Source organism: Trachypithecus francoisi, unplaced genomic scaffold, assembly GCF_009764315.1.
Source record: "Trachypithecus francoisi isolate TF-2019V2 unplaced genomic scaffold, Tfra_2.0 Lachesis_group21, whole genome shotgun sequence".
NCBI lineage: Eukaryota > Metazoa > Chordata > Mammalia > Primates > Cercopithecidae > Trachypithecus > Trachypithecus francoisi.
Window position 1 is genome coordinate 15,184,158 of NW_022681467.1, and position 27,014 is coordinate 15,211,171.

At 39.1% G+C, this 27,014-nt stretch overlaps 1 long non-coding RNA gene across 1 annotated transcript in view; it reads right to left on the minus strand.

Moving 5' to 3' along the window:
- Nucleotides 1-224: 224 nt before the first annotated feature.
- LOC117068456 overlaps nucleotides 225-27,014 on the minus strand; it is a 206,195-nt gene continuing 179,405 nt past the window's right edge. The window contains exons 4-6 of the long non-coding RNA XR_004431131.1: nucleotides 6,180-6,218; nucleotides 1,799-1,822; nucleotides 225-379 (exon numbers count right to left, since the gene is read on the minus strand). This is a non-coding gene — a long non-coding RNA (uncharacterized LOC117068456). The remainder of the gene's footprint in view (nucleotides 380-1,798; nucleotides 1,823-6,179; nucleotides 6,219-27,014) is intronic.

Here is a 27,014-nt window from a genome sequence, read left to right on the forward strand (position 1 = left end):
GAGTCACGGCACCAAATTTCATGAGCGTTCGTGTGAAGAGACCACCAAATAGGCTTTGTGTGAGCAAAAACGCTATTTATTTCACCAGTGTGCAGGCGGACTGAGTCTGAAAAGAGAGTCAACAAGGGAGATAGCGGTGGGACCATTTTATATAGGATTTGGGTAGGTAAAGGAAAATTACAGTCAAAGGGAGTTGTTCTCTGGCGGGCAGGGGTGGGGGGTCACAAGGTGCTTAGTCAGGGAGTTTTTGAGCCAGGATGAGCCAGGAAAAGGAATTTCACAAGGTAATGTCATCAGTTAAGGCAGGAACAGACCATTTTCACTTCTTTTGTGGTGGAATATCATCACTTAAGGCAGGAACGGCCATCTCGATATGTACCTGCAGGTCACAGGGGATATGATAGCTTAGCCTTGGCTCAGCGGCCGGACAACAGCAACCAAGAAACAAAAGTAAAACACTAGAATAAAGTAGAGGGAGGGAGGGAGTAGATTACTTTAAAAGTCAACAGGCTTTCCAATGATTCTTCAATACATCTGTGTAGCCAGAAGACAAGAAAATGACTGTCAAGCTAGAACTCAATATTTAACCAAAGTACCCATCAAGAAGTAAAGAAATATGAAAACATTTTAGACAACCTAAGAGAGTTTCTTTCCAGCAGATCTTTTTAAGACATTGCAATACCTTAATACCTTGTAGGAAGAAAGAAAATGATCCCAGAGAGAAGAAAATAAAAGTAAAGAAAGTGTTAAATATTCAGATAAATCTAAATGAATATTGACTCTTGAAAACAATAATGATAGAGAAGTTAATATATATTTAGATGTAAGTAAAGTTCACAGTAATAATAGCATGTAAGTTGTAAGAGTATCCAAAGTGCTCTGACTCCCTTATATTTTCTGAATGAGGGTAAAGGTGTTAATAAAAATTAAATTTGTTAAGTTAAAGATATATGCCTTAATTTTTAGGGTAACTACTGAAAAAATTAAGAAAATAAAAGAAACAGTGTGTGTCAGTTATTCATCATAGTATAACTACATTTCCACAAAGTTGGTTGCCTAAAATGATATATATTATTTTATCTCATATTTAATGTGTCAAGAATCCAGGCATAGTATAGATATGTTCTCTGCTTCAAAAAGAATAGGCAGTCTGGATTTTTAAAGAATAATTAGAAAACAGTAATCTACTGTTTTCGGGAGAGATTTCTAATATATGAGAATACACCCACATACACACACACAAATGAAAACCAAAGATGTAGAGTATACCATGCATATAATCATTAAGAAAATATTTGTTGGTGTAGCTCTATTCATGCTTTGTAAAATGGACTTTAAGACCACACAGCATTTTTGGAAATTAAGAGAATATATCTGAATAGCAAAAATATTCAATTCGTCAAGAAGATAAAATAATTCCAAACCAAGAATAAGATATTGCTTTTTGAGTAATTCATCAAAGCAGCAGCAAAGATATCAGTAATAATCTGAAAGATTGACACAAAAGAATTAACAAACTTGTCCTCATAAATGCAGAATGCTGTACTCAATTACTGCAGAATGCTTATTTTCTGGCATAAATGGAATATTTACACAAATTTACTGTATGTTAAGGCACAAAACAAATCTCAACAATACCAAAGCATATACTTTGAAGAATGTTCTCTAACAGGAGTAGAGTTCAGCAAGAAACAAATCACAGAACATAAATAGAAAATGATTCAAAAAGTGATTCAACGTGTGTAGGTAAGAAAAAAATCTACATTTTTACTTTCACCAGTTTCTGACTAAAACTCACCATTTCTCTTGGTTTGGGATGGGGCTACAAAAAAAAAAAAAAAGAGTTTGCACTATACATGACTGCAAAATAGAATCACAGGTATTAGAAATAGAAATCACAGGTATTTTATTGTCATATTACTTGTTCCAAATCTCTCCAAGTATTCTTTATACTCATCACTACTTTGAAATGATGAATGAATTAAACGTAGCCTTGATTCTGTTACTGTAGGTATTGATAAAAAAGCACATGCATGACTCTATTGGCCAGGGTTTATGTATACATATGGAAAAATTTAATTTGTAAGTTAGTATTTATTTGTATTTATATATAGAAATCTAAATACTAATATACTATACTACAGTAATAGTATATAATATACTAATATAGTATATATTAAATACTAATATACTCTACTAATACTATATGAATTAGTTCTGTTTAAATATATAAAATTAAATATTTCTAATATATAATTGACATATAAAATCATTAGATAAAATATTATATATATTTATTATTAACCTCATATTATTTATATATATATATTTATCTATTTATTTATTTTTTTTGTGAGACAAAGTCTTGCTGTGTCACCCAGGCTGGAATGCAGTGGCAGGATCTTGGCTCACTATAACCTCCACCTTCTGGGTTCAAGTGATTCTCCTGTGTCGGCCTCCTGAGTAGCTAAGACTACAGGCAGGCACCACCATGCTCAGCTACTTTTTGTATTTTTTGTTTTTGTTTTTGAGATGGAGTCTCACTCTGTCACCCTGGCTGGAGTGCAGTGGCGTGATATCAGCTCACTGCAAGCTCCACCTCCCGGGTTCATGCCATTTTCCTGCCTCAGCCACCCGAGTAGCTGGGACTACAGGCGCCCACCACCATGGCTGGCTAATTTTTGTATTTTTAGTAGAGACGGGTTTCACCATGTTAGCCAGGATGGTCTCAATCTCCTGACTTCGTGATCTGCCTGCCTCGGCCTCCCGAAGTGCTGGGATTACAGACGTCAGCCACCGCGCCCAGCGTATTTTTCTGTATTTTTTAGTAGAGGCAGAGTTTCACCGTGTTGGTCAGGTTGGTCTTAAACTCCTGATTAGCCTCCCAAAATGCTGGGATTACAGGTGTGAAACATCATACCTGGCCTATTGTATGTTATTTATATATTATTAGATACAATTATATATTAGATGAAATTAAGTATATAGAAATACATTTTTTATGAGGGATTGGCTCATGGATTATGGGGGCTGAGAAGTTCCATGATCTTCCTCCCACAACCTGGAGGCCCAGGAAAGTCAGTGGTGGTGTTTTTATCCAGTCCTAGAAGCCTGAGAAGCAAGAGGCTAACAGTGTAAGTCCTGATCCAAGTCCAAAGGCCCAAGAACCAGGAATGCTGATGTCTAAGAGCAGGAGAAGAGGAATGTCCCAGTTCCAACAGAGAGGGCAAATTCACCTTTCCCTGGCTTTTTTTTTTTTTTTTTCAGTTGGGGGTGTCCTCAAAGGATTGAATGATGCCCACATTAGAGAAATGAATCTTTTTGACTCTGTCTACCCATCAAACTGTTAATTTCTTCTGGAAACTTCCTCGTAAAAATACCACTAAATAATGTTTCACCAGCTATCTGGGCATCCCATAACCCAGTCAATTGGACACATAAAACTAACCATCACAATGGCTTTATCTCAAACTTGTTATTTTTCATGTCTTGGGGTAACTGTGTTCCAATGTAATTAGTTTTGCTTATAATTTTATCTATTTTTCTTTATAAAATTATCCTTCAGTATGTGTAGGAGATTGGTTCTGGAATGCTTCTTGGATGCCAAAGTACATGAGCACTCAAGTTCCCAATATAAAATGGCACAATATTTCCATATAACCTATGTACATCCTCCCATATGCTTTAAATAAGCTCTAGATTGCTTATAGTATTTAACAATGTAAATGTTATATAAATACTTTTACTGTGTTGTTTAGGGAATAATGACAAGAGAAAAAAGTCTTTACATGTTCAGTACAGATGCCATTTCTTTTGTGAATATTTTCAATCTGTGGTTGAATCCACAGATGTGGAATGCACAGATGCTAAGGGCTGACTGTACATTGAAGAATTCTGAAAATGGGTCCATCCACCGGGTTCATGGCCTATACAAGATCAATAACCTTTTTATGTGAATGAGTTTTTATGTTTTTCCTTGTGGAATCTGCTCCTTCTTTGCTGTCTGCTCCTTCTAGAGGGGCCGTATATTGAAATACAGTTACTCAAATACATAAAAAATAACAAATTTGAGATATCTCATAACACAATAGAGGAAGTTCTTGTACAATATTAAAGAAGTCTCCATTCTTAAGAAAAACAGGCAGAAGGGGGCAAGGGGAGAGAAGAGGAGAGAGAGTGAGAGAGACAGAGAATCTCCTCAGGGACTTAGATTCACCAGAAGTCAGTATGAAGTCTAAGTCAGCATGAAGGTTTTCAGAAAGTGGCATATGGGGATATCGGGTGCAGCACCTAAGGGAAAACAACTGCACAAAAGGTCCTTTATGAGTGTGTGTGTGTATGTGTGTGTGTGTGACAATGAGGTTAAAAAAACTGTGATTTTTCCTTTAGATACCTCATATTACTGACAGAAATACCGGGTGCGGTAACTCAGGCTGGGTGCGGTGGCTCTTGCCTGTAATCCCATCATTTTGAGAGGCTGAGGTGGGCAGATCACAAGTTCAGGAGTTTGAGAACAGCCTGGCCAACATGGTGAAATCCCATCTCTACTAAAAATACAAAAAATTAGCCGGGTGTGGTGGCAGGCACTTGTAATCCCAGCTTCTCGGGAGGCTGAGGCAGGAAAATTGCTTGAACCCAGGAGGTGGAGGTTACAATGAGCCGAGACCACATCACTGCACTCCAGCCTGGGCAACAGAGCGAGACTCCTTCTCAAAAGAAAAAAAAATACCCACAATATCACAATACTGGGTGTGGCTGCACTTCCCCAGGATTCTGGCAAGAAGTGGCTGTTGCAGCAGGCCAGTGTGCTAAGGGGGGCCACGCAGCATGTATTGTATGGGAGCAGAGACCCCGAGGACAGAGCTGGCCTTGACTACATTATTTAATTTGGGTTTTGAGATCAATCAACCTTTATCTCCAAGAGTCCGAGAAAGTCCTAAGCAACATGCTTCAAATGTAAAATACAGAGAAGAAAGTTACGTACTCAGCAGTAAAATAGATAAATTAACTGTGGAATAGTCACACAATGGGAGATTATATATAATGAGACTGGACAGACTATAACTCCACACAGGAGTATGGATGGCTCTCAGAAACACAATGTTGAGCAAAAAATAACAGACATAGAAGAGCACAAACTATATGGTTTCATCTATCAAAAGGCCCAAATCAGACAGTTCTCATCATAAGTGATACTATTCAAGATAGAGTTTATCCTTGGAGAGGACCCAAAGGTAGTTTTGGAAACAGGTAATGGCTGGCATGTAGCTACCCATGTGTGTTCAGAATGTGAGCATTCATTGAGTTGTATGCTCTGCTATATCATCTTTTAATCACTTAATCTTCAGTTAATATATTAAATATATAGAGGACAGATGATTTTTTTTTTTTTTTTGGCTGATGAAATCAATGGATAAAAGCCTTGCTTCATTTATCTGCCTCAGTTTTTTTATGTTTTTCAATGTTCTGGAGATAAGGGAAGGTTAGGGCAACTTAGGGGAATAAAATGCAGAGAAGAAAGCTACCTAGTCAACAGTAGAATGGATAAATTAGCTGTGGTATAGTCACACAATGGAATGTTATGTACAACTAGAGCAGAGAAGAGTTCTCTGAAAAAAAATGATAGATTTATTACCTTTAAGAAAAATAGTAGTTATGGCTTGAATATTTGTGTCCCCTCCAAAATTCAGAAGTTAAAACCTAATCCTCAGTGTGACAATATTAAAAGGTGGGTCACTTAAGAGGTAATCAAGTCATGAGAACAGAGGCCTCATGGATGATCCCATCCAACATAGCTTATAAAAACTTGAGATTGAAGATAAATGTCTTTCTTGCTGTTTTTTCTTCTTGTACTTTTCTTTGCCACATGAGAAACAGTGTAACTCACTTTGGAGGATATAGCATTCAAGACACCATGGAAAGCAGAGACCAGCCACCAACCATGCTCATAGTTTGATCTTGAGCTTCTCAGCCTCCAAAACCCTGAAAAAATCAATTTCTGTTTGTTATAAATTACCCAAGCTCAAATATTCTGTCAGAGCAGCACAAAACAGACTAAAACAATGGTCAACGTGCACAATGTAGTTAAATAAGACAGATATTTATTGAGGCTTACTAAATGCAGGCATTGTTCTAGATACTTGGGATAAGTCAAGGAATAAATATGACAAAGTTCCTACCTTCATGGAGTTTACACTCTAATGGAGGAGGGACAGACTCTGGAAAATAAAACAAACATGCAAATGTTATTGTAGGTAGAAGATAATCAGTGCTTTGGAAAAAAAACATACAGCTGGAAAGGGTGATCAAGAGTACCAAAAGTGAACTGGTTGTACATTTTAAGAGGTGAAAAAAGATTAAGGAAGGTACTAAAAGATCTGTATCCCTCCTGCTATCTGATTATCATGGGAAAAAATATTTTCTGACCTTTGAAAATGCTTATGGCCCTTCCTCCAGTCCCAGAATGATCAATGCATAAAACTGAATCAGCTTTACAATATCACCTAAGCATATGTGGGGCAAATCCCTGGTGTTGCAACAATAATAAAATTGGCTAAGATGTAGAGCCTTGTCATTTTATTTGCTTTATCTGCTTTTCATGTCTGTTTTGTTTGTTTGTTTGTTTGTTTCTTTGTTTTGAGACGGAGTCTTGCTCTGTCACTGAGGCTGGAGTGCAGTGGCGCGATCTCAGCTCACTGTAAGCTCTGCCTCCCAGGCTCACGCCATTCTCCTGCCTCAGTCTCCCAAGTAGCTGGGACTACAGGCGCCCGCCACCGTGCCTGGATAATTTTTTGCATTTTTAGTAGAGACAGGGTCTCACCATGTTAGCCAGGATGGTCTCGATCTCCTGACCTCGTGATCTGCCCTCCTCGGCCTCCCAAAGTATTGGGATTACAAGCGTAAGCCAAGGTGCCTGACCTCATGCCTGCTTTTATCATTGAGTCCTCTGAAGTATTTTTAAGATATGACAAAGCAGAATGAGAATTTTATTAAGTGTTTTTCAGTATAGCTTTTGCTCTTTATTAATGAGTTGCTAGTTTTATGGAACAGTTCAAATAGTGAATAACAAAAAGAAATAGATAATCAATTTTCTAGAGTTTCTAAGGTTTCAGAGATTATTTCAATCTTAACATATTAATTGACTCTATATAACAATTTGTTGATTGATTGGCTGAATTTACCACTAATCTTAAAACTCATTGCTTTAAACTTGATTTGACATAAAGAAGCATGTGCGTGCTTCAGAGTTATCAAGATGTTAAATTGGAGCTTTCAACTGAAGCACCAAGACATGATAGACATCAGATTCCAATCAGATGCTGAACCATGAGCAAAAGGAAATGGTTGGGAACCATTTTGATAACTTCTGAATTTGTCACAAAAGGATAAAAGGTCAGTGATTGAATACTAGAGAGAAGATTTCTTTAGTGATGAGTTGTGCTATGAGTTCCAGGTCCTATTCTAGAAAGGTGAGGAGACATTTTTTCTGCCCCTCAAGTTTACTGAGAGTGGCTTTGCCAGGACCACTTGAAGAACTTGGAAAATGTTGTCCTCATGGCAAGAAGATCACAGTGACTCGCGTCTGTTCTCCACCTGAGTATTCTAAGGTAAAAGTCTACAACTTTCAGCTCTAGAGGGCAGGACAAGAAGAAGTGAGAGTTGAGGATCAAATTTAGGAAGTAATCACAGTTCCAACAACAGTGGGACAAGAGATGCATTGGTGTCCTATGACCTGTATGTTGGTCAAATGGAAAGGTAGGAACCTAAAGCCACCTTGATTCTTGCCCAAAATGACCATTTGGTAGGCTGTTGGAAATCCGGTTGTGTATGTTGAATGAGTACCCAGAAAACTAGTGGCTGAGGGCAGAGTGAGAGTTAGAGGAAGAGAACACATCATCCACATCACAGGAGGTAGGTTAGCAGAGCCCAGCACGAGAACCAATAAAAACCTTTGAAAGTGTCCATAAAAGTGTGATTTCAACCTCCACCAAAACCAGAGAATGTGAAACTATTTCATGGTAGTGTCTGATAAGTAAGGATTGTCTGCTCTCCATTCCTTCTCTCCTGCCTCCTTCACTTATTGAAGGAGATGTTATTAATATAGCTATTGAGTGGTGGAGAGAAAAGGGAAAAAGAGAAACGTAATGATAGCTTCTCTCCAAAAGCAAGGAGCCAGCCTGTAGCCAGTCCCAGCTAGGGAGAAAATAATGTTAATGTTAGATCTGGTTCAGAGTTTTGATTATTTTCTAGAGGTAGATATTTTAAGTGTTTAATTGTGACTAAGTGGCTTGAAATGATATGCGACTTTCTTGTTATCATTGTTTTTAAGAGATGGGATCTCACTATGCTGCCCAGGTTGGTCATGAATTCCTGGGCTCAAGTGATTCTCTCACATGGCTAAGACTATAGCCATGCACCCACCCCATCTGGCTGATATACTACTTTCTATTAATTTAAAGGTAACTATAAGACCATAATGACTGCCTAGATTTTTGTCTGAAAGTAGAGGAGGTAGCCACTTTGGCTTCCCACCAAACTGGTTTGAAGGGACAGTGAGAGAGAAAAACAAATCTCCCTTTGTGATCACACTCTATGAGTCACACACAATTGACATGTTGACCCGTGAGTAAGGCTTGAAGTACTGACACATGAAGACCAATGTGTGGTGGGTGAGGTGGCAACATTAGCCCATGTTTGAGTACGTGAGACCAATAACCTAACTCACATTGTTTTACCCTGTGATGTTGGACCAGATCCCCAGAGCTGCCTGAGCAGGTGTTCACCAAACCAATACGAGACCGAATACTTTTAATAACTGTGCGTAAGAGTCAATACTTGATTTTTCAAACGTGAAGATTTCCAGGCCTCACCCAAGATATTCTGATTCATAAGGTTCAGAGTAGATTATTAGCATCTCAAGTTGTTATGATGTAGGTAGTCTGGCATCTCTCTTGGGAACCTTAGCTTTAGGGCAGTGCTCCTCAAACTTTAATGGACATATGTATCACCAGGACATGTGGTTAAAGTGCATTTTGTTTCATGGGTCTGGAATGTGTGAGATGCCGTGTTTCTTACAATCTTCTAGGTGATGTTGGTTCAAGCACCTACCATTTGAGTAACAATGGTTAGGACACTGCTTCTCAAACCCACCTTCTTTGTCTTAAGAATACAGATAGAGGCCGGGCGCGGTGGCTCAAGCCTGTAATCCCAGCACTTTGGGAGGCCGAGACGGGCGGATCACGAGGTCAGGAGATAGAGACCATCCTGGCTAACACGGTGAAACCCCGTCTCTACTAAAAATACAAAAACTAGCCGGGCGAGGTGGCGGGCGCCTGTAGTCCCAGCTACTCGGGAGGCTGAGGCAGGAGAATGGCGTAAACCCGGGAGGCGGAGCTTGCAGTGAGCTGAGATCTGGCCACTGCACTCCAGTCTGGGCGACAGAGCGAGACTCCGCCTCAAAAAAAAAAAAAAAAAAAAGAATACAGATAGAACCTACTGAAAACACAGGTTTCAGGTGAGGTCTCCAACCTCAACTTTTTGACTCACAGTCTTCTAGTGAGACATCTAGGTAATGAGGAGAGCACCTTCAAGACCTAGCCGGAGCCTAGATCCATCCTAAAGCCGTGTCTGATGGAAGATATCAGGGACAGCCTCAGACAGTATGAACAAAGGAGCTATGCCTGATGAGTAGGCAATATAGGGAAATAGAGAAAAAATCCAAAGCCACTAGTTCTTCTTCAATCTTCCTGGACCATGGGAGAAAATTCTAAATGTCTCTCTGGGTGGCTCATTACCCAAGTTCACCTCACACAAAGACTCTCACTCTAGCTTGGTGGTTTTCAATCATGAGTGCACACCAGAACTATCTGGAGACTTAAAAAATTATCAATGCTGGCTGGGTACAGTGGCTCATGCCTGTACTCCCAGCATTTTGGGAGGCTGAGGTGGGTGGATCACTTGAGATCAGGAGCTTGGGTTATTGGTCTCACGTACTCAACATGGTGAAATACCCTCTCTAATAAAATACAAAAATTACCCAGGCATGGTGACGGGTGCCTATAATCCCAGCTATTTAGGAGGCTGAGGCAGGAGAATCACTTGATCCCTGGAGGCGGAGGTTGCAGTGAGCCAAGATCGTGCCACTACACTCCAGCCTGGTGACAGAGTGAGACTACTTCTCAAAAACAAACAAACAAACAAAAAAATCAGTGCTGATCCCTAATCCCTAGAGAGTCTGATTTAATGGGCCTAGGTATTGACATTCTGATTTAACTGGCCTAGGTGCTGGAATTCTTAGAAGTTCCTCTCAGTAATGAGCAGTAAAAGTTAAGTACCAGAAGATGTGGTCTGAAAGAGTCCTGCATGAAAAAAATCTTACCCCATTATTTTGTAACTGTGGCTAAAATCCTTTACTTGTAGACATTTGAGGTTAATGTATTGCTTCCAAAAGTTTTCTGTCAAAAACTCTCTTGCCCAAAATTATATCATATGGTCAGTTTTACACCCATTAAAATACTGGCAAGGTTGAGGCCCTTGAAAACCCCGACAACCACTAGCGAAAAACTTGATGCTATTTTTGTGTTATAATAACTACTGGTATGAATTCCATTGCATCATGCTTTCCATTTGTACATATTATCTATTTTTACAATGGTCTTTAAGTGATATTTTATTATTGCTACAAGAAGATGAAGATGCGATAACCCAGGGAGGTTAACTGATCTCTCTTTCAAGCTCTAGTCCTACAGATTGAATTGACTTAGTTAAAACTAAGGATGTTAAAGGAACTTAAAATGCAACATGACTGTAAACAAATCAAAATCTTCTCCATCAACCTGGACCTCTTCCAGCACCTTGTCTCCATTAATGTAGGGGCTTTTGCTCCAGTTTTGCAATCCAGAATCTTAGAATTATCTTTGAAACCACTGTCTCCTCTCCATCATCTCCCATATCCAGTCCTTCACCAAACCCATTTGATTTTACCTCTTGACATCTGCTAAATGTACTGATTGTCGTCATATTCTCTACCACCACCTACTTGAGTTCCTGTTTAATAATCTTTCTTGCATTCAATCCTTCTCATCAGTCTACTTGAATCAATCTCCCTTACCTCTTTCCTGCCCATTTTCTCTTTTCAGACCATATTCTTTGGAAACCCCAAGTCTCTTAGGATAAAGACAAGTCTATTTCTGTTATAATAAAAACAAACATGGCTGACTGTGATTGCTCACACCTGCGGTCACAGTGCTTTGGGTGGCCAAGTTAGGAGGATTGCTTGAGGCCAGGAGTTCAAGACCAGCCTGGGCAATATAGTGAGACTCTGTTTCCACAAAAACACTAAAGAAAAAGAAACATAGCTAGGCATGGTGGCTCCTGCCTCTTGTCTCTAGCTACTCAGGAGACTGAGGCAGGAGAATCATTTGAGCCCAAGAGTTTGGGTTAGTGAGTTATGATCGTGTAAGTGCACTCCAGCCTGGGTGACAGAGAGAAACCCTATCTCTAAAAATAAAAGACAAACTCTTTAACATTACAAACAAAGCCTTCCATGATCTTGGCCTTGCTCCTCTACAGCATCAGCTCTGCCCTCCCTTACATTTTCTTTATTTCAGCCACATGGACCTTCACTCAGTTTTTCACATCGCTGTGCTCTCATCTGCCAAGGTGTATGTATAAGGTGTATATACATCCACCTTACATCGAACACAATTCCTCCTTGTAGTCATTCAGTTAACTTCTACTTATCCTCTGATTCTCAAACTCTTCATCACTTTCTCAGGAAGGCCTTCTTGCTTCTACATTATAAGATAAACTACCTCAGTTACAATGGCATCAAGAATCACCAGCTTGTCACATTTAGTGCAGTTGCAATTTGGCATTTAGTTATGATTAGTTGACTAATGTTTATGTGCTCCATGGGATGACAAGCTCCAGAACAAAAAGAGCCATAAATCTTCCCAATAAATCTCCTGCCTAGAACACTGCCTGGCACATAGTAGGCACAATTAAAAAAAAAAAAAAAGCTGAATGAATGAATTAATGAAATACAAGAACTGAGTGTAATAGAAAAAAATCATGTTATGCAAAGAGTTTACCTGTGGTTTTAGAACATTTAGACATATGAACTCTGTCTAAGTAAAATCTTGTGTTGAGCCAAACCGTATAAGGCAGATAGAAGCTGAGCGAGACTTTGGTTAAACTGAGAGTGAGGGCCTCAAAGACTGACACACAGCTTCCCAGACCCTTGCACCAGCCTCTGGTGGGTATATCCACCCCGTCTTTTCCAAAACTCTAGGGCTTCTTAGGTCACTGTTTACCAAACACTGGTCTAGACTAAGCTATGCATTTATTAGAGGAAGAAGCTGAGTGTAAGACAGGTTAAGGACTTGCTCTGGTAACCAGCTAGCTTTGAATCTGATTGTTCTTTACTCTGCTTGCTCTTTGGATCATGAGGCACCATATTTCATGCTGATATCTCTCCTTTACATTCTATACTCCCATCTCTGAAAACTTCTCCATGTTCTTGAACATACCTTAAAACATCCATACATCTGGACACAGTTTCCTCTCCTTGGAATTCCCTTTTGGCATTTTTTCAGAGAGCCATGCTTAAACTGCCAAATACCTATATTTTCTAAGACCTCACCAAGTACTATCCCCTTCAGTCGGTCTTCCATAACTCCCTGGGATAGACTTGGTGCATCACCCTCATTGTTCCAGTAGCACTTTGCCCAAACCTCTATGTGATGGGCAGAATTCTAAGACGATTTCCAAGATCCCAGCCTCCTGGTGTACTTATCATGCACAAGTTTTTCCAAGACTGTAAATATAATGGGTTTTACTCCAGTGATTAGGTAATAGCACAGTTAACTTTAAGAAAGAGAGATTACCCAGGTGGGCCTGATGTATGTCATGAGTCCTTTAAGTCTGGGTCTAGGATCAGAAAACAGAGGAAGTCAAAGATGGGTAAGCATGAGAAGAACTTAACACACAGGGAATTCTGAAGATGGCGGACCCACATAAGAAGAATCTGAGAGTGGATTGTAGGAGGTGAGATTGCCCCAGCTACTATTCAGGAAGATTATAAGGACCTCAGTTTTATAATCCCAAGGAAATGAATTGTCCCAACAACCTGAATAAGCTTGGGAAAAAAGTCTAAACTCCAAATGAGAACATAGCCCAGTTGACATCTGGATGGCAGCCTTGTGAGGCCTTCTGCAGATGACCCTGCCCAGCCCACCTGGACCCCTGACCTAGAGAATTGCGGGATAATAAAGGGTGTTGTTTTAAGCCCACTTTTATAGGCAATTCGCTACAGCAACAACAGAAAACAAAAACACTGCCTCATCTCTCTCAATTTGTTGTGCTTTCATTTATTTCATATTTACATTTCCCAACAGATTGCAAACCCTTTCAGATCTTGTCATTTATTATTTTAATCTTTATACCTTAGCATATGTTTGACTTTCTCTTTCCACGTTGTTTTTTGCTACTGAAAGTATGGTCATCGGCCAGAAACATTTCAATGACCTGAGAGCTTGGTGGAAATGCAGAATCTCAACCGTAATGAGTATCTACTCAATCAGAAATGCCACTTGAGGGTCCTGTAATTTGTGTTTTAGCAAGTCTTCCAGCTATTTTTTTACATGCTAAGGTTTGAAAAGCCATGGTATGGGGTAATATTGATGCCTGAAAAACTAATGTGTATGTGGAGTCGAGGAGAGAAAGAGAACAAGAGTAAGCTTGGAATTCTTTCTATACTTCTCATTATTAGCTACAAATTCTATTTTTAGGCCGATAATTGATGTTATTACTCAAATAAAGAGGTTCCTTGGTTAAAGCAGCTCAATTGAGAGAGATATTGATGGATTGAAATAAAATAATATATTAATTACATCATCAATGCACTTCTATTATTGTGAAAAGTACAGATTATCAATACGAAAATTTAACAGAATTAATCATTTAAATGTGATCAGCTAGGGTAGAGCAAAATTTATTTTCAACTGTAAGTTAATGTTTGGATGGGTGGACTCTTATTCCAGAGACTGGAGAAGTCAAAGAAATCCAGACTTTTAAACCCATCACCTCATAAGCACTTCAAGTGGAACTGCATAGGAAGAGCTAGAGGAAGGATAAGACTCATCACAACCAAGCGTAATGCAGACATGTTGCAAACATAGTCAACTAGTTGATTTCTAAGACTCCTTCCAAAACATAAATGTCCAGTTTTATGGATCATAGTGGAGAGATATAATTTTAGAAGGCCCACAGATTGCTTTATTTCAAAAATTGCTTCCATTCCTTATGTCTGGCAGGAGGAAATTGCCATTCAAAACGTTCCTTGCAGAGGATTCCATGGCACAGCCACACTGAGAACAAGGTTCCTGGTCCCCATGCTGTGCCAAAGGGAAAAAAAAAAAAAACCACAACAATGTAATTTGTTCCTATTAGTAAATAAATAAGTGCTTGAAGCTGTAGAAAACATTTTGGTGTCTTTGAAATGGCCCATCATTGTCTCCATTTAAAGAGTCTAATCTGTCTGTCAGATGAAGCCTCCCAATTAGAAACACCCAAAGGAGAGCCTTCTTGGCATTGAAGCTGCCTATGGGTAGCTCTGGCATGAAGTTAGATGAGTCATTTAGTAAGGTGGGCCGTCAATTTCGTCATCTATTTTTTTCTTAAAGGAGTGGGGAGAGGAAAATATCCCAATCAACTACAAAGAAAAACTTAACACTTTGAAATAAGCACAAGAGATTACTGGATATTCTTTTAATAAAATGCTACAGTCTCCTGAGATTATCTAGTCCCATGGAATACCCTCTGTATCTTTGACTAGGCCATTGTGCAACTCAGCAGAGATCAAAGTTAGCATGTAGAGAACAGAGTGCAATGCAAATTATTCTTGACTATAAGCATGCAAATGAATTCTGTCTGAGGCAGGGTAAAGGGGCAAATCTTCCTCTGAAAAAGGCGACTTTGTGTCCATTTTAAGTTTTTAATATTCCTGATTTAGAAACATATGTGTTTTTGGATTTTTTTTCTTTGAGCCAGTTTTAACATCTTTTTCAGTTTCTCATTTAATTAATGGATTAAATAAAATATCTGACACATGTTCACTTTATATTTCTGAATGAGAGTCATAGTGTTACCTTTTCATGAAAGTCTTCTTTAAAAGCTACAAATCAGGTAGAGTTAGCAGCTGGCAGGATCCAAAGAAAAGTCACTGTATCAATGATGGCCTAACTAAGCCCATGGGCCAACTCCAACTGGGTGCCTATTTTGGCAGAGCACAAAACTTCTGCAAAAAAGAAATTGTTTTTAATTTTTTTAATGTTTGAAATAAATGCTTTAAAATAATTTTTAAAGTTTTAAAAAAATTTTATTTGAAATTTTTTTTAAATGTTTAAGAGGTAATAAGAATATTTCACAACACATTTCAAGTTTTCATTTTATTTCAAATTTCAAATTCAAATTTTAGTGTCTGTAAGTTTTTGCTAAAAAAATACAGCAAGTCACCGATAGGTTCTTTGAAAATGTAACTTTAAGCAAAACCGCTTATTAAAAAACATGTTTTTTCTCATCATTAGGCTTTGAAAAAAGAAATGTTATTTGAGGACCTGCTGTATGTTGTTTCACTTAAAGTCATAGTGATATGGTTAGACTTTGTGTCCCCACCCAAATCTCATCTTGAATTGTCATTCCCATCATCCCTCCCTGTCATGGGAGGGACCAGGCAGAGAGAACTGAACCATGGGGCTGTTTCCCCCATCCTGTTCTCATGATAGTGAATAAGTCTCGTGAGATCTGATGGTTTTATAAAGGGCAGTTCTGCTGCACACGTTCTCTTGCCTGCCACCATGTAAGACATGCCTTTGCATCTCATTCACCTTCTGCCATGATTGTGAGAAGTCTCCCCAGACACGTGGAACTGTGAGTCAATTAAACCTCTTTCCTTTATAAATTACCCACTCTCACGTATGTCTTTATTAACAGCATGAGAACAGGCATAGTTTCCAAGAATTTATTGACGATGTTAAGTAAGGACTTAAACTCTATGCCATTTATGCATTGTCTTTGGATACTTTCTCCTAAAAGGGCTGAATTGAAAAGTTGTGACAAAGAACCTATCACTCACAAAGCTGAAAATGTTTGTTATTGGGCTCTTTATAAAAAAAGTTTGGTAAAATCTGCTCAAGATTATCTTAAAGCAGTTCTTTCAAATGTTAAAAAGAATATGAGCCTGAGCACAGTGACTCACTCTTATAATCCCAGCACTTTGGGAGGCCAAGGCAGGTGAATGGCTTGAGGTCAGGAATTTGAGACCAGCCTGGCCAACATGGTGAAACCCTGTCTCTACTAAATATACAAAAATTAGCTGGAGGTAGTGGCATGTGCCTGTAATTCCAGCTACTCGGGAGGTTGAGGTAGGAGAATCGCTTGAACCCAGGAGTCAGAGGTTGCAGTGAGTCGAGATTGTGCCACTGCACTCCAGCCTGAGTGACAAAGTGGGATTCCGTCAAAAAAAAAAAAAAAAAAAAAGAATATGAATCATGATGTAGGATCTGGTAACCCGCATATTCTGTTTCAGTTACCTGGGATGAAGTTTGAGATTTTGCATTCCTAACAAACTCCAGATGACCTGAATGTTCTGACTCATGGTCCACACTTTGCAAAAGACTCTTTTACTTTTAAAAGAAGAAAAGAATATGCCTGACAAAGACTGCCTCAGCCAGGTTACCAAGGTCAACATCAACAATGAATAAATCATGTTGATACTGTGTAACCTTGATGTGATGCAACATTTTCTCCTTAAGTTCTTTCTCCCAAAAAACTAATAACCCCAGTCTAATCATGAGGAAAACACCCTACAAATGCCAATAGGAGATATTCTACAAAATTCCCTGAGCTGTACTCTCCAAAACTGTCAAGGAAGGACAGTCTGGGAATTGTCATGATAACTAAATGTAATGTGGTATCCCAGATCCGATCCTGGAACAGAAAACGGACATTAGGTAAGATCTGAGGAAATCTGAATAAATTAACAACCTAAATTAACAATATGGGTCAATATAGTTTCATTGGTTGTGACAAATATGCCATATTAATATAAGCTGTTAATAATAAGGAAAATGATGCAAAGCCCATTGCAATTCTATCTTTTCAAGTTTTCTGTTAATCTAAAACTGTTATTTAAAAAGTAGTCTATCCTTATTTTATCAAATACTAAATAGCAAATTCTAACCAAAAATTTTATAAACGGTTAACTCCAATCTTACAAAAACTCTCAGAATACAGAAAAGGAGGAAACATCCTACAGCTAATTTCTTGAGATTAGGGTAAGCTCAATATCAAAATCAGACAAGGACAGTATTAAAAAAACTTATTGTCTAGTGTCACTTATAAACACAGATATAAAAATATTAAATAGTATCTGTCAAATCAAATTCTGTAATACATTAAAAGTAAATTTTTTTAGGCTGGGCGTGGTGGCTCACGCCTGTAATCCCAACACTTTGGGAGGTTGAGGTGGGCAGATCACTTGATATCAAGAGTTTGAGACCAGCTTGGCCAACATGGTGAAACCCCATCTCTACTGAAAATACAAAAACTAGCTGGGAGTGGTGGCACATGTCTGTAATCACAGCTCCTTGGGAGGAGAATCGCTTAAACCTGGCAGGCAGATGTTGCAGTGAGACAAGGTCACACCATTACACTCTAGCCTGGGCAACAGAGTGAGACTCTGTCTCAAAAAATATAAAAATAAAAAGTAAATAATTTTTGGTTAAGTTGGGTTTATCCCAGGAATACAATAAGTTTAACATTAGAAAGTAAGATTATACTATCTACTTTATTAACATATTAAAAGAAAAAACCTATATGAGTATCTAAGTAGATACGAAAAAGTGATTGGATAAAATTTAACATTCACTTGTGGCTAAGTATATTATATATATGTAAATATACATATAGAGATAGCTTTAGCAATAATAGGAAAAACACAATTTCCTTAACCAGATAAACAATACCCTCAAAAATTTTGGCAAACCTCATGCTTAATTGTAAAAATTTTGAAGATCAAAAAAAAAAAGAGGCTCATTATCATTACATCTGTTTCTCACTGTATTATATGTCTTTGATGTTGTAATTATATCAGAAAAGTAAATAAAAAATAAGGACTTGGAATTTTTTAAAAGTGTCATTATCTTAAGATAGTATATTATATATGCCTACCTAGATAAGGAAATTTAAAAGTTTAAGGGCCCATTTTTAGAATAAATAAGCAAGTTTGGCATTATTGTTGGTTACCAAATCAATATCAAAAGCCAATTGCACTTTTATATACCAGTGACAATCATTTAAAATATAATTTAAAAATTATACCATATAAAATGGCAATATATCTACTGGAGTATGGTTAATATGGATGTTATCATTTGTCATAACTGAATAAATTGTACACTTATATTTTTGAATCTTTACAGTATGTATATTTTAACTCAAAAATAAACTGTAGACAAATATTTAAAACATAAAAATCTTTTTTATAAAAGAGTGTGGCTGGTCTTTAAGTGTCTGGGACACTTGCTGTGTTTATAAGTGAGCATTAGTTTGGGGATGCTAAGCATCATATATAGTTGGTCAGGAGTGGTAGCTGTATCTATTTTGTGTTTTATTTAATATTGTTGTTTTTTGAAATTGTAAGCCCCTTGGCTATTTATGGTCAGGAGTTCGAATCTTGATGGAAGTGTCTGACACCTTGACAAGTTGTTGTACCCTCACTCTGCCTGATCCATTGAGCAGCTGTCATGGAGAAACTGCTGGGATGGGGCAAGGAGGGGAAATAAGCATCAGTAGAATATGAACAAACCTCAGTCAAGATAGCTAGAGGAGATAACAGGAGGTCATTAGCTTACGTTCATCCACGACTATCATCTTGGAATACTTAGGTTTTATGGGCCCACTTCAGTGTTCCTCCAAAGTGGAACAGAATGGTTGTCAGTGAGCCTGTTACCCAAGGGTGTCTTTAGAGCGACAGATGGCTTTACAATTAAAGCATTTTAACAGATGCTTTTAATCTGAGGATGAAAACTTAGTTTCATCTCACACAATATATTGAACATGATTCCTTTCCAAGCATGCTCCTTGCAGTTAAGAAAACATTATTTAAGTGTATCAATATTACAGTATCCAATGGTACTTTTTCTTCAAGTTAGTTCAGCTATAATATACAATAAACCACATAATCAAATGGCACTATGTCATATGTTTGACAAATGTATACACCCTTGAAACCACCATCACACTCAAAATTTAGGTCAGGCCAATCATACTTAAAAGTTTCCTGTGTCCCTTTGCATAAAAAATCTTGCATTATACTTTAATTAGCAGCAGTTTTTCCTAAGTGGTACATAAACAGACAATTTTATAGTTAAACTCATCTTAGATACTGTGAAGTGTGGAAATGCAGTTGTAACAACTGGACCAGGGTGGTACAGGGAGAGGCACAGCGAGGTGTGGCATCTCTCTCTGAAATGGAATTACACAGTGCTCTTAGCCCTTCCTTTAGTTTGGGGTAGTGTAGGGTCTAGGGAGGAGATGAGAAATACATGGAAAACAGGACAATGTAAAGGAGGGCTTCTGAGCTTAACAATGATCTCCACACCTTCTACTAATTATTGTTCATTTGGATTGGCACATTCTCCATCTAATATGAAGAGACCCTCCTGGATGCATTAAATTGCTCAGCCATTCAAAATTTAGGCAATATTTCAGTAAAGTAATTGACACTGGATGCTAGCAGGGATAATCCAACTGGAGAGAACAGAGTTTCTGTGAGAAGAGGTAGAAGATAGAGGGCACAGATATTGCATCATGGGGGAAAACTTTTACAGAGGATTATATAATTAAAGGACACTACAAGGACATCAGGCACTAGGAAAAGGAAAGAGGAAGAGAGTGTCAAGCAAGGGAGGCAGGGAAACACCTCTGCATGATTGTGGCATTAGTATAAGTAATGCTTATCAAATGTGGCCCTGAACTTCCTTGACATTCCTCCCCACAAGACAGCTTATTTATGCCCCCTCTTTCTAAATCTGCATGGGTTTATGACTGCCTCAACCAATCAAGCAATGGGTGTTATGCTAATGTGATTTCTGAGGATAGATGGTAAAAGACCCCACAACTTCCTTCCAGTTTTCTTGGAATGCTTTCTCTTTGGATGCTTCTTAGAGTGCTCCCTCGTGGATCCATCTTGCATGCTATAAGAAGACATGTCAAGTGAAGAAGCCATGTGTAGATACTTCAGCAGACAGCTCTGGCTGAGCCCTGGCCAGAACTTCCAATACCACGTAAGATAGGAGTGGTGAGAGAGGGCCTCCTTGTCTTGTACTGGTTTTCAAAGGGAATGCTTCCAACTTTTGCCCATTCAATATGATATTGATTGTGGGTTTGTCAGAAATAGCTCTTATTATTTTGAGATATGTTTCATCAATGTCTACTTTATTGAGAGTTTTTAACATGAAGGGATGTTGAATTATATCAAAGGCCTTTTTCTGCATCTATTGAGATAATCATGTGGTTTCTGTTTTTGGTTCTGTTCATGTGATGGATTATGTTTATTGATTTGCATATGTTGAACCAGCCTTGCCTCCTAGGGATGAAGCCTACTTGATCATGGTGGATAAATTTTTTGATGTGCTGCTGGATTCGGTTTGCCAGTATTTTATGATTTTTACATTGATGTTCATCAGGGATATTGACCTGAAGTTTTCTTTTTTTGTTGTGTCTCTGCCAGGTTTTGATATCAGGATGATGGTGGCTTCATAAAATGAGTTAGGGAGGAGTCCCTTTTTTTCAATTGTTTAGAATAGTTTTAGAAGGAATGGTACCAGCTCCTCTTTGTAACTGCTAGAATTCAGCTGTGAATCTGTCTGGTCCTGGGCTTTTATTGGTTAGTAGGCTATTAATTACTGCTTCAATTTCAGAATTTGTTTTTTGCCTTTTCAGGGATTTGACTTCTTCCTGGTTTAGTCCTGGGAGGGTGTATGTGTCCAGAAATTTATCCATCAATTCTATATTTTCGAGTTTATTTGCGTAGAGGTGTTTATAAAATTCTCTAATGGTAGTTTGTATTTCTGTGGGGTCAGTAGTGATATCCCCTTTATCATTTTTTCTTGTGTCTATTTGATTCCTCTCTCTTTTCTTCCTTATTAGTCTAGATAGTGGTCTACCTACTTTGTTAATTTTTTCAAAAAATCAGCTCCTAGATTCATTGATTTTTTGGTGGGTTTTTTATGTCTCTGTCTCCTTCAATTTTGCTTTAATCTTAATTACTTCTTGTCTTTTGCTAGCTTTTAACACTGCTTTAGTTGTTTCTCAAAGATTCTGGTACACTGTCTCTGTTCTAATTGGTTTCTAAGAACTTCTTGATTTCTGCCTTAATTTCATTATTTACCCCAGAGTCATTCAGGAGCAGGTTGTTCAATTGCCATGAAATTGTGTGGTTTTGAGTGAGTTTCTTAATCCTGAGTTCTAATTTGATTGCATTGTGGTCTGACAGACTGTTATGATTTCCATTCTTTTGCACTCGCTGAGTAGTGTTTTACTTCCAATTATGTGTTCCATTTTAGAATAAGTGCCATGTGGCACTGAGAAAAATGTATATTCTGTTGATCTGGCGTAGACAGTTCTGTCAGCGTCTACTGGATCCACTTGATCCAGAACTGAGTTCAAGTCCTGAATATCCTTGTTAATTTTCTGTCTCCTTCATCTGTCTAATATTGACAGTGGGGTGTTAAAGTCTCCCACCATTATTGTGTGAGAGTCTAAGTCCAATCTTAGTTTTAAGAACTTGTTTTGTGAATCTGGGTGCTCCTGTATTGGGTGCAGTGATAGTGAGCTCTTGTTGAATTTTTCCCTTTACCATTATGTAATACCTTTCTTTGTCTATTTTGATCTTTGTTGGTTTAAAATCTGTTTTCTTTGAGACTAGGATGGCAAACCCTGCATTTTTTTTGTTTTTGTTTTTGTTTTTGTTTTTTTGCTTTCCATTTTCTTGGTAAAATTTCCTCCAACCCTTTATTTTGAGCCCACGTGTGTGTCTTTGCACATGAGATGGGTCTCCTGGATGCAGCATGCTAATGGGTCTTGAAACTTTATCCAATTTGCCAGTCTGTGTCTTTTACTTTGGGCATTGAGCCCATTTACATGTAAGTTTATTATTGTTATGTGTGACTTTGATCCTGTCATCGTGATATTACCTCGTCATTCTGCACACAAGTTGATGCAGTTTCTTCATAGTATCATTGGTGTTTATATTTTGGTGTGATCTGCAGTGACTGGTACCAGCTTTTCCTTTCCATATTTAGTGGGTGTTTTTAGGAGCTCTTGTAAGGCAGACCTGATGGTAACAAAATCACTCAGCATTTCCTTGTCTGAAAGGATTTTATTTCTCCTTCACTTATGAAGCTTAGTTTGGCTGGATATAAAATTCTAGGTTGAAAGTTTTTTTTTTTTTTTTTTTAAGAATGTTAATACTGGCCCCCAATCTCTTCTGGCTTGTAGAGTTTCCGCTGAGAGGTCTGCTGTGAGTCTGATGGGCTTCCCTTTGTAGGTGACCTGGCCTTTCTCTCTGGCTGTCTTTAACCGTTTGTTCTTCATTTTGACCTTGGAGAATCTGATGATTATGCGTTCCAGTCTGATCTTCTCATGGAATATCTTAATGGTGTTCTCTGTATTTCCTGAATTTGCATCTTTGACTTTCTTGCTAGTTTGGGGATGTTCTCTTGGATAACTCTGTTCTCTTGGATCCTGAACTGTGTTTTCCAGCTTGTTTCCATTCTCCGTGTCTCCTCTGGTACTCCAATTAATTGTAGGTTCAGTCTTTTTATGAAGTCCTATATTTCTTGGAGGCTTTGTTCATTCCTTTTTGTTCTTTTTTCTCTAGTTTTGTCTGCATGCCTTATTTCAGCAAAGTGGTCTTCAAACTCTGATATCCTTTCTTCCTCTTGGTTGATTCAACTATTGATACTTATGTATGCTTCACAAAGTTCTTGTGCTGTGTTTTTCAGCTCTGTCAGGTCGTTTATGTTCCTCTCTAAACTGGTTTTTCTAGTTAGCAATTCCTCAAACTTTTTTTAACGATGTTCTTAGTTTCTTTGCATTGGGTTAGGATATTCTCCTTTAGCTCTGCATAGTTTTTTATTGCCCATCTTCTAAAGCCTACTTTTGTCAATGTGTCTATCTCATCCTCTGTCCTGTTCTGTGCCCTTGATGAAGAGATGTTGTGATCATTTACAAGAGAAGAGGCACTCTGGCCTTTTGGGTTTTCACCATTTTTTGGTTGATTCTTTCTCATCTTCATGAGTTTGTCTAGTTTTAGTCTTTGAGGCTGCTGACCCTTGGATGGGGTTTTTGTGGGTACTTTTTGTTGTTGTTTTTGTTGTGGTTGATGCTCCCCTTGTTGCTTTCTGTTTTTTTGTTTTGTTTTTTTTTTTTTTCCAGTGGTCATGTCCCTCTTCTGTAGGGCTGCTGCAGTTTGCTGGAGGTTCACTTCAGGCCCTATTCATCTGATTCACTCCTGTGCCTAGAGATGTCACTCAAGGAGACTGGAAAACAGCAAAGATGGGTGCCTGCTCCTTCTTCTGGGATCTCTGACCTAGAGGGGCACCAACCTGATGCCAGCAGGATCTCTCCTGTATAGGGTGTCTGACAACCCTGATTGATGGGTCTCACCCAGTTGGGTGGCACAGGGAACTGGACCCATTTAATGAAGCACTTTGTCCCTTAGTGGAGAGGGTATGATTCACTGGAGGAGATCCAAATTTTGTCCCTGAACCTCTGGCTGGGGTTATTGGAGTTCCTGCAGGGAAGCCCTACCCAATGAGGAAGGATGAGTCAGGGTTAAGCCTGAAGAGACACTCTGGCCAGGGACTACCACAGCTGCTGTGTTGGGCTGTGGAGGACAAGTCTTAGGACCAAGTCCAGCTTCTCTAGCTCCAGCAGAGGAAACACATAGCCTGGGGCTACAGAGATGGGTGCTGCCCTTCCCCTACCTAGGGAGCTTAGTGTGTAGGGCAGTTGCCAGTCCCAGTGGTGGCTGCTGCCCCTCCCGCAAGGAGCTCAAAGTGCTTAGACAGCAAGCAGTGGAAGCACGGTGCTGGTGGCCTCTCCCTCTGGGAGTTCCAGAGGCTTAAGCAGATCCCAGCTGAGTGGCTGTTAAGAGTCTGTGCATTCTGGAGTTGGGACGCTGGTCCCCAGTGGCATGGATTCGCAAGTGAGATCTTCTGATCTGTGAGTTGCATAGTTCTGTGGAAAAAGCAGTTTCCTCAGCTGGGTAGCATGCTCACTCACCTCCTCCCTTGGCTGCGAGCAGGAGGTTCCCCTTCCCCGTGTAGCTCTCAGGTGGGCCACTGTACCACACTGTTCTTGCTTCTTCCTGTGGGTCACGCCAGCCTCCTAATCAGTTCTGATGAGAGAACCTGGATACCTTGGTTGCTGGTGAAGGATTCACATGCTGATTATGTTTTCTTTCGATGGAGCCAACGAACACTGCTGTTTCTAGTAGGCCATCTTGGCCCTGCCCCCCAAGAAATGTTTACATCTAATAACAATTTATAGTTTTATTAAAAAAAGGCAAAAATTACTTCTTCCAAAAGATAATGCAGTTATTAATATTAAGTAAGGTAATCAATAATATATCGTCTAAACTGGGACATTTCAGAGAGTGAAAGGAGATGCTATTAATAATTATGCCCAGGGAACGGGCATAAAGTAGCACTGTCCCAGGCAAATCTGGAATATGATCTCCTTAATTTGATGGAGAGTGATCCTTTCAAAGGTAACTAAATCTGGATTAGCCTCTAAGCCCATCCAGAAACAAGGACAACTCTTAAAATATTATATTACAAATTGAAATGGAAACTATAGAAGGGAGGAAACATTGGTAGACATGGCACCATTAGACTCCTATCTTAAAATACAGTTGTAAATTCTGGTATTTGTGGGGAACCGTTTCTAGGAAATTTAAACAGAGTGGCCAACAGAACACTCAAATCATAAGCAAGGTCAAAATAAGTATCACATGAGCTTTTGTTGTATAGCTCACCCATATTAATAACTGAACACTCAATACACATATGCCTCACCTTTATGCCTAGGAAAACAACCCTGACAATTTACTTCATTCTTACGAGTACTTGTGTGTGAATGTGTAGGTGATTGCGAGGTAGGAGGCACAACCCTGGAGGTGGGGCTCAGATAGGGTACCAAATTGAGGACTGGCTGAAACAGGTGAGGGGGGTAAGCACCTCCTCATAAGACATGGCACACTCCTCAAGTGTGCCATGCCAGTTTACTGTTGCCATGGCAACACGAGAAGTTACCACCCCTTTCTTTCCATGGCAATGACCTGACAGCCTGGAAGTTAGCACCTTCATCCTAGGAATTTCTGCATAAACTGCCCTTTAATTTGCATATCATCAAAAGTGGGTATGAATATGAGTGCAGAACTGCCTCTGTAGCTGCTGCTCTGGGCACAGTGCCTGTGGGGTAGAGCTGCTGAACAGAGAACAGCTCCTGTGCTGCTGCTGTACCCAACTGCTTCAGTAAAAGTTGTTGTTTAACACCAACAGCTCACCTTTGAATTCTTTTCTGGACAAAGCCATGAACCATCCTGGGCTAAGCCCCAATTTGGGGGCTTGCCTGACCTGCATCAATTGTACCAAGTAATCAATAGTTGATGTCAATTTTGGCTGCCCCTAAACCAGGACCAGTGCTTCTCAAACGTTAGCTTGCATAGGAATCACAAATAATTTGTCAGAATATAGTTTACAGCCCCCATGTTCCATCTATAGATCCTGACTCAACAGTTCAGAGGTAGGATCTGAGATTCTCATTTTCTAACAAGCTCCTGAGTGATGCTGCTGGTGGTCTACAGACTGCTCTTGGAAAAGCACTGCAGAGCAGTAATTTTCAATCTGCACCACACATTGTAATCATCTGGGGAGCATCCAAAAACACTGATGCTCAGAACCTAACCACAAAGATTTTGATTTAATTGGTTTGTGATGGGACTCACCATTGGTATATTTTACATTTTTCCCAGATGATCCTAATGTACTGTCAGGATTGAGATCCACTGACTTTTTCTTTCTCTTTCATTTCAACATAAATAATTTGAAATATCTATCATTTCCAATAGACTGTAAGATCCCTGAGGATGAGTACAATTTCTGTTGGTTTTCCTACTTTATTCCTAGAATAGCTATCTCAAATCTCATTGGTATCCATTGCATATTTGTCATTAATGATCAATGCTCCTCTATGGTACCCTCATACACATGATAAGGATGTTGATGTCTTCACTTGCTTACCTTTGTGGATGTTGCAGTGATCCAGAAACAATATCTTTCTTAAATATTTGTATCCGCAACATACTAATGTATAACAAACTACCTCACAACTCAGGCACTCAGAACAATGAGTATCTTTCATTGCTCATGCATTTCCATGCATCAGGTGGTTCTGCTGGCCTTAGACAAGCTCACTCATGCATCTGTGGACAGCTGTGGGTTGGGAGGCAGCTATGCTGATGTTGGCTGGGCTCCCTCACATGTTTAGGGGTCTAGACTGGTTTATATTGTTCTTGGCTGAGGCTGCTAAAGTCTCCATGTGCCTCTCAACTTCCAACAGGCTGGCCTGGGCTGGTTCACGTGGTAGCTGTGGAAGCTTCTATGAGAGATAGGAAAAGCACGAAGTTCTCTTGAAGCCTAGAAAAGACCTCCCATTATTTCTGCCACATTCTGTTGGCAAAAACAAGTCACAAGGCAGTCCAGATTCAAACAGTGAGGAAAATGGGCTTCAATTCTTTGTGAGAAGAGTTTCAGAGTCTTAGTGCAAAAGGTTTGGATAGAGAAAGTCATGAATCGGACTAGAAATGGCATCAATCTACCACAGCCTCTAAGGCAAACCCCCCAAATCCCAGACCTCTTCTCTCATTCCAGTCTTAGAAGAAT